The sequence below is a fragment of the Corvus moneduloides genome, chromosome 1 (assembly GCF_009650955.1).
Source record: "Corvus moneduloides isolate bCorMon1 chromosome 1, bCorMon1.pri, whole genome shotgun sequence".
Lineage (NCBI taxonomy): Eukaryota > Metazoa > Chordata > Aves > Passeriformes > Corvidae > Corvus > Corvus moneduloides.
In genome coordinates, this window is record NC_045476.1 from 57,194,841 (window position 1) to 57,200,840 (window position 6,000).

The following is a 6,000-nucleotide window of genomic DNA, read 5'->3' on the forward strand; positions in this document are numbered from 1 at the left end:
GCTCATTGTCCTGGAGAAAAGGAGGAATAAGGTTTCAAAATGCATTTCCAGATGCTATGTTGAATCACAATCTCCATGGAGATAGACTCACATGAGACATTTGTGTGTACAAAATGAAGTACAGCAAAACACAGTCCATTTCTTTTGTCAAGTGAATAAGAGCTCATTTGTCAGGAACAAGTACAAAACTCATAGGATTATTGCTGCTGTGACGCTAGAAGCAAGAGCAAAACATTTAGATAGAGCAGAGGTAGTAAAATGCTGTGGAAATTTGAGCTCATCCAAGTGCTCTAGAACCTGTTTGCAAAAACAGATGTTTGTAGAGATCTGGCCAACACCCAGATGAACCAAAATTTTTGAGACATGGTGATAAAAATGAGTACTTGCTTTCTATACAGGCATATACAGGAGGGAAAATGTCTACTCTTCACCCAGCTTTCAAAAATAGGAAAGAGATGAAACAAACTGTAAAATTTAAAGAAGACTAAATCAGAATTCAATGTAAATAACATAACTTGAGTGAGGTGATGTCATATTTTTGTCTTCTTTCCATGGAGGTTCAAATCCACAAAAGAAAAAACAGGAAGTGCAAGCACTGCAGAAGCAGAAATAATATTCGACTAGGTTATTAAAATAATAATTTGGAATACTCTGCTGATAGCATATATTCACAAAATAAATGCTTTTACCATTGGTTAGAAATGCATACGCATTCAAAGACAAATCTAAGTCCTTAACATGGATAAGAAAGATCTCATAGAGGATCTTGATTATGACAGTCATAACCAATTCTCTATCCAGCATAAAAGAAGGAACAATATTCCATTAGCAAAAAGGTGTTAGGTAAACTAACAAAGTTACCGTAAGGATACATCTCAAGTTACATATATCTTAGTTTATATCTCATAATACTAGTGTGCAGATGTACACTGCTATTATGATTATCTTGCATGATTCCTAATATGACTACAATCTTCTTCAGTGATTTCTTAGGCTTCTTCTCATTTTCTTTCTCTTGACTTTTAAAGATATCTTGAAACAAAGTCAATAAATTTAGACATTTTTGTGTTTCTTTATATTACTGCCTTTGGCCATAACACTGAAAGCCTTCATTGCTCCGACTATTTACTCTAGTCCAATTTGCACTCCCTTACAATCATTCCCATGTTTCTCTTCTTTCTTTGAGTTTATATCCTTAGCCAGCATCTACTTTTACCAATTACTGATCTCTACTTCCAACCTATTTTATTTGATAAAGCAAACTACTTTGAATAAATAATGTATTCAAGTTCAGGCTTCCTGTGGTAGATTATCCATAAGGAAGGCAATTACAGCATTGTCTAATTTGTTTGGTTTTGAAAGTGTTCACTAATTTTGTATGGGAAATTTCACCCCATGGCCCAGTCAGGAAAGAACTTTGTTGATATTTTGAATTAAGTCTGACGTTCATGGCATAAAGCCAAATGTAGGAGAGTGAACCAAAAGTAAAGTAAAATGCTGTTTCATTTAAGCTAATGAGAAGCTGAAAGACCAAATTTGTATTGTTTGTCCTCTCCAGAAACAGAAGAATCCATATTACTTTGTTAGGGTATATAATGTGATCATAAAAACATGATGATTAAATAAAGCTGAGCACCCATTTCAACTCTTCTATAACACTGAATGAAAAGAGAAAAAAGACACATAAATTAAACAATTTTATTTCCTTACCTGGTGTGGCCTCATTAAGAAATGGTATTGGTTCTGGAGTTAGAGCTGTTTGAGCTGGAGCTCAGGACTTTTCTCTTATGGTGAGATACCTAGAGAAGAATAAAAACATTTTCAACTTCAAATATCTAGATTTTCTGTTTATGTAAAGGAGGGTACTCTTTGGGATTGTTTTTGTTGTTGTTGTTTGGTGGGGTTTTTTTTCTTTTTTTTCTTTTTAAGTAGTTGAAAACTTGGGATTTCCAGAAAAGGCAGAAATAACAAAAGCTTTATAAAGAAATCTCTGCCAAAATCTCTCTTTGATTACTTTGTCCTTGCATGGAAGGTCCTTTGTAGCTTTGTTTCAGTCAACTTGGTGGCCTTTTGATTTTGCCTCAAACTGCACAGTAGCCTCTGATCCCCAGGAACTTATGGTTTCTGCCATCTCTGAAGCCGGAGCTGTTTTGTCATTGATTCTCTCAGTGGTTTCCAACCCTCTTCTTGAGATGTAAAGCCTGTCTCTGTGCTGTGAGTCTGTTCTGCCTGCCACATCCTCTAATCCAGAAATTTCCATCCTGAGCAGACCCAGTTACTCCCAGGAACAGGAAGACTGTCTCCACCTAGCAAATCATGTCTTTTCTTTCCTCCCCATGACTTACCCCAACTCAGCTTGCTTTACTTTTCCCAGAGACCACCCTCTGATGATGCCCTGGATCTGCCTCAGCTATCTGCCTCTTTCATAGCTTCCTGATAAGTTTCTCTGAGAGGTGTTGGAGCTATAAACATAGCTGCCTAAAGTACAGGGAAGCTTCCAGGAACTGAAGGAGGTGAAATTGCTGTAATTCTGCTTTCAGAATACTAAGATAGGGAAAAGACAGACAAGTGTCTAGAAAAGGAAAAAGGAAAGCTGAAATCATAGCCCTTTCACAGGGAGGACTAGCGAACACCCAGACCTTTACAAAAGTGGAAGACAAGCATAGTTTCATAAGTTTTGAATTATAGAGAGGAAAATAATCAGATACTGAAGTGTTAGACTTGGTTTTAAACAGCACATGGACCAGAGCAAGATTCTCACCATTTTTGTCCAGTAAGGGATTGCTCTCATAAAACAAGGAAGGAGCTTTGCATAGTCCTATTAAAATTTTCACAGACAGCTTTTGGTATAGTTACCAGCATTCAAATCTAAATATTGGAATACACTTAGACCAAATAAGACTTAGTTAGTGGATCCATATCCACAAAGCCCAAAATATTTTTTAGTCACAAGACATTTGAGACCAAACAAAATATCCTGCAGGTTACTCTTTTTCTGCATGAAAGCAGATTTCATGCTGCGGTTTGCATTCCTGCTCTGTGTGCCAGACTTGATGACCTCTGAGGGAATGCAAATCTATAAAGATGAGCCATATTTGCACCAAAAGAGATAATTAAAGAGAGGAAGGAAATTAAAAAAGAGAAAAATACACTGCAAATTTCAGAAAATCTACCTAATAGTGGAATAAGTGGATTGAGGGATAAATGGTCTCCCAAGAGATACAACAGAAAGGCTATCTGCTTGGATTAGTACTAAATGGGATGAACAAAACACTAGAAATTACATTGCAAGGAATAATATTGCACTGACAGGGGAATGGTCAGGATAATCTAATAGTACTGTTTATCTCCAACCCCCCCAAAACTGCAGGAGATAGTATCATGAACAACACCTTTTTGTTCTCTCACTTTGTCACTCCTCTATACTCAAACTCTTTCTTTTATCCTGCCAAGAACTGCTTTTGATATGATGTGAGGATGTGTCCAGCCTGAAAGGAAGTGAAAAGAAGGACAGTCCATGAAATATTTTGAGAGAAGCATGTGCTCACCATCCTCAGGATTTACAGCAGGTATAGTATTTCAGCAGGTGTGACTCTTCCAGCAGGTATGACTGTTCTAGTGGGGTGTCCGTATTTTCCTCCTTTGCCATTCAGCACCCTGAAGAGATATAGGAGAGGGCTACAGAAACCTTTGTTGCTTTGGTGCAGCTGTTCTGATTTCTCATCAAACAGCAGTGATAGTCCTAGAAAAGCTGCTGACAAATAGAATGTAGGAGACTCACATTTATGGGTTTTGTTTCTGTTTTTCAAGGGAGCACTCCCCTTTGGAAACAGCCGTATGACAGCAGGCCAGAGGGGTGACATACGTGTGAACATATGTCACTGCCCCCCGTGGTAATGTACATGCAAACATATGGCATTGCCCTCCTGGTGCATATTAGTTGTCAACAGACACAGGAAGGACCTTGCCCTGGTTATGTTTTTTATCATCCATATGGTTTTCTATTACTCCTGATAGCAGATAAATTACAGCTACTTCCAAAATCTCTGTCTAATAATAGTTTGTGTTTATTCCAAATATAGATGCTTTCTCTTCCTTTGGTACTTCCACAGAATTCATTGAGAACCAAGCAACAGTTTTTCATTGCACTGCAGGACTCTGATGATTTGAAAACAGAAGAAAAAGAAAGAGAGGAGTCAGCACAGACACAGCCAACAAGATGAATATCTGGAAGTAAACATGCAACTTGACCCCTGTAACTTGGAAGGGACTCAGCCTCACAGGAAGGAAAAGCCTCACTGCCACATTGCATACACACCACTGTGGTCACCAGAGAAAATCAGGATAGTGGCCCAATATAAGGACACAGTGCTTCTGTATACAGTTTTACAAAATGACATGATTCTGTGAAAAACTCAGTTGGAAGATAGCAAAGTTAAATCAGTTAGCACAAGGACTCATATTTTTCTAAAGAGTAATCTGCTAGACATTTTATAATGAAAACTCCACTGGCAAAAGCACAGACCATCTCTAGATGATGCTGAAGCCAGTACTTTCAAAGACTAGTTACATGAACTGTGACAATAAGGAATCCAAAGAGCAGCTAGCTCTGCATTAGTTTGCTGCCTTGTTGTCTATTCCAGACGCAGTCCCAAACCTCTATGCAGCCACTTCAATGAGTTCAATAATCAGTCCCTAAAATGGTCTAAACCACAAAGTGTACAAAATCAGTGTTTGTTTGAAAGCACTACTGTAAGTGACCCAAAGTCTAAAAGACAGGAAAATTACACAGCTGTCCTGCCCCCATATGTCAATCTCCTTGTCTGTTCCCTTTCACACCCCAACATCTCAGTCACACTACACATGTGGCAGCTGCCATTTGTTTGCTGTGCATCCAAGAACATGCTGCTTGGTTTAGTGTTTCTGTTGAGACAGAAGAAGACATATGCATTGCACTAAAACAAGCAATATTATTCTTGAAACTCAGGTCTTAGCATGCTGAAGCTCAGGTTTAAATATGTCAGGGCATATGTCAGACACCTGATCTGGCCTTTCCTGTTTGACTGGCAGAGGAATATCTTACCTATAAGATCAGTTGTGGTGCACATCGAGTTTGCAGAAGTACAGAACAATAAGGGCAATAGATCACAATATTTTTTCATTAAAAAAACAAATGCTGTGGGTTTGTGGTACTTCAGTTCAGCTTAGATGATCTTGCAGCACTGAGAAAATTCTTCCAACATCACATCAGTAAAATATTTTGAATAGGTTTATGCCAAAGCTCTCAAAACAGTTTTAGATGGAGTGTACATAATACAATTGACATGAAAAATCTCAGCCTAGCAAAGTACTCTGTACTATCAAGAATCATAACATGGGTCCTTAGGATGATTTGGAAACCATTTTAGTGGATCAGAACTAGTGTTATTATTGTTAGATGTGTTTAGTATAGTAATTGCAAAGAATCAAAAGCAGAGAGTTGTATACAATAGCAAATGCTACAGGTAGATAAATATTTCTCACTTTCAGTAATTACTGAAATGATTTGGTAGAGTCATGCTCAATGACTGTTCCAAACTACCTATATTTGTAATAGTCTAGGAATATTATAAAAATGAACAAATAACAAAAGTTTAGGATGCATTGATGGGGTAGTCTTTATCTTTCAGGTAGAAAGAACTTTATGACAGGAAACAACAATAAGTTAATGTAAACAACTTATTTTGCCTACCTTCATATTTCAATACAGTTGTTCAATATAACCACATTTCTCCAAAGACTCGTATTCTGTTATTGAAAGGTAATGGTGGAAACCAACTTAAGAACATGTAAAATGCAAGATTTTTTAATCAATGAGAAGCTATTAATTTAACCAAGCCTTCCTGTAATAATATTGAGACAGACTGTCTGCCTGGTTTTACATTATAGCTAGCTTTGCAATCTGTACGGAATCTAATGAGGTGTGTACTTTTTGTGAATATATTGATTGAGAGTGGTCCT

The 6,000-nt window shown here is 37.4% G+C and overlaps 1 long non-coding RNA gene across 3 annotated transcripts in view; it reads right to left on the reverse strand.

The window, feature by feature from the left end:
* Positions 1-3,653, reverse strand: part of LOC116444978 — a 118,974-nt gene extending 115,321 nt beyond the window's left edge. For all 3 annotated transcript variants that reach the window (XR_004240611.1, XR_004240612.1, XR_004240610.1), the window contains exons 1-2: positions 3,549-3,653; positions 1,711-1,799 (exon numbers count right to left, since the gene is read on the reverse strand). This is a non-coding gene — a long non-coding RNA (uncharacterized LOC116444978). The remainder of the gene's footprint in view (positions 1-1,710; positions 1,800-3,548) is intronic.
* Between the last annotated feature and the right edge of the window lie 2,347 nt (positions 3,654-6,000).